This window comes from Octopus bimaculoides, chromosome 25 (genome assembly GCF_001194135.2).
Source record: "Octopus bimaculoides isolate UCB-OBI-ISO-001 chromosome 25, ASM119413v2, whole genome shotgun sequence".
Classification (NCBI taxonomy): Eukaryota; Metazoa; Mollusca; class Cephalopoda; order Octopoda; family Octopodidae; genus Octopus; species Octopus bimaculoides.
In genome coordinates this window covers 5,493,748-5,495,938 of record NC_069005.1, presented here as the reverse complement: position 1 = coordinate 5,495,938, position 2,191 = coordinate 5,493,748, and the positions used below count along the sequence as shown (strand labels likewise).

The window sequence follows — 2,191 nt, the reverse complement described above, 5'->3', positions numbered from 1 at the left end:
AAGAAAAAGAAGGGAAAAAGAAACATCAGATAATCAATAATCAGGTGGGGGTGGGGGTGGGTTTCTCTTACTTGAATACCGGCCAACAAGACGAGACGGTCACGGCTGGAATGTCATGGATCACACGGTCTGTTGGTTCAGAGCTGGGTTGGAGCTAAGCAGCCGTACCACCGCTACCACGACGACAAGGTCTACTACTACTACTACTACTACTACTACTACTACTACTACTACTACTACTACTATTATTATACGACGATGCTATACGACGATGACGATGATGACAACGAGGGCGACCACTACAAAAAAACTCCTGAAATATTTCTTATTCTGATGAATGTGTGACTTAACATTAAGGTCAACTGACAGCTTCTAAAGCAGTCAAGGACAAACTGCGGCCCGCGGGTATTTTAGAATGAAACACTTTACCAAAAACAGCTTTGAATTTTTCTTTTTTTTTTCTGTAGTACGGCCCGCCTGATGATGAATCATGCCTCATGCGGCCCGCTTCTCGATAAAGGTTATCCATGTGTGCATGCAAGAAATAGCCGGCGAATCTCCCTCAAAATAACATCCCTATTATCTTGGGGGAAATGGCAGGACACATTGGATAATTAAATGTTAGGCATGCTACTAATAAATTCACCGATTCCTTGCCCTGCCTCTCCATTATGTTGTGGTATGGCTTTGGTAATGTGGAGTAATGTCGTTACATCACATTAACACACCACCACCACCACCACCACCAAAGTACAGTTGCTGGATATCTCTCGTTGTGAGATTTACAAATAGTAATTTTCTGAGGTTAACTTTGTTATTCATCCTTTCGGGGTCGTCAATAGAAAGATTCTCGGCGGACAAAATGGAAAAAGCGTTGCTCCGCAGGATGGCGAGCGAGACTCACTGGAACAGATACTCCGACTCACGAAGCTCGTACTTGCAGATAGCCATCTCTGCCTCCGTAGCAGTGAGCATGGATGTAGTCCGGGGGCTAAGATCGCCAGATGTCTCCACTGTCACAGCCTCGACAACGAAACCTTTCAGAGACATTATTGCCCTGCTCGGTTTGACGAGCAGCGAAGCTTGGACTGGCTGCCGAACACACGTAGTTGTTGCTGGAGAAGGTTTTGCAGCGTGGTGTAGTAATCCAGATGATGGGCCTACCACCACGGAATGGGAAAACTGCTAAGCCGTCTGGCCTTTTGCCATCCCTTCTGGCTAATCCGCTGGCTCGACCTGGGAAGGGAACATTGCTGTGTCTAGGCTATGTTTTATGGTCTCATTGAGAGTACCACGATGTTGAAAGCAACCGGAACTATTATGGCCTGACAATGTGTAGAGGCCGGAAGAACCCGTAGTGGATCCGTAGCGGCGTTTGTGAGGCTCTCAGATCTGGGGGCCAAAACCCGAGGAATCGCCGATGCACAAACAATCGCTATCAAATTGAGGGCCAGTCTAGAGTGATTTCACATGTCCGACGATACTAGATAAGACAGTGCAGCAGCCTGTCGGAGACCACGTTGCTCTGGATGGCGTCTCATTTGATTTGCGGGGACCGTACATCCATAAACAGGAGAGGAGGATGGACGTTGGCAGGGCGGGGGCCAAGCTGGCTCCACATCACGTAGGCCACCTCGCCTCCTCCCCGCAACATCACTGTCGATTCATTTGTATTGTTGAGAAACCCTGTCGATGAGGACATGGTAAGAGTCACCGAAGGGAGAAATGCTGGCCGGGTCAGTGAGACCGGAGAGTGGAGGACGAGGCGGTCGTATCTGATGGGGGAGGAAGCTTCTTTCCACCCACAGTGCCGTCAAACCGGACATTGCATGCCTCCTCAGCGGTTAATTGGATACAGGCGTCGATTCCTGTGCGTGCAGATGCGTGGTTGCAGGAAGGGACACGGCGGAAATAAAAACGTTAACCGATTTATTGAGAATGAAGCAAAAATATGGAAGCACGGAAGTATTTGAATGTGTCAAAGCATTACTAATACACACACACACACACACACACACACACACACACACACACACACACATTATATGCAACCACACATCATGTGCACTGAATCATATGCCTACATGTACGGAAATATGCAGATATATATGTATATACATATATATAGATAGGTGTGTACCCATATATATATTATATATATGTGTGTGTGTGTGTATACTTATATGTATGT

General features: G+C 47.0%; 1 long non-coding RNA gene across 1 annotated transcript in view; it reads right to left on the bottom strand.

Moving 5' to 3' along the window:
- LOC106880035 (uncharacterized) overlaps positions 1-2,191 on the bottom strand; it is a 26,528-nt gene that overhangs the window by 2,664 nt on the left and 21,673 nt on the right. The gene's annotated exons all lie outside the window — the stretch shown is intronic.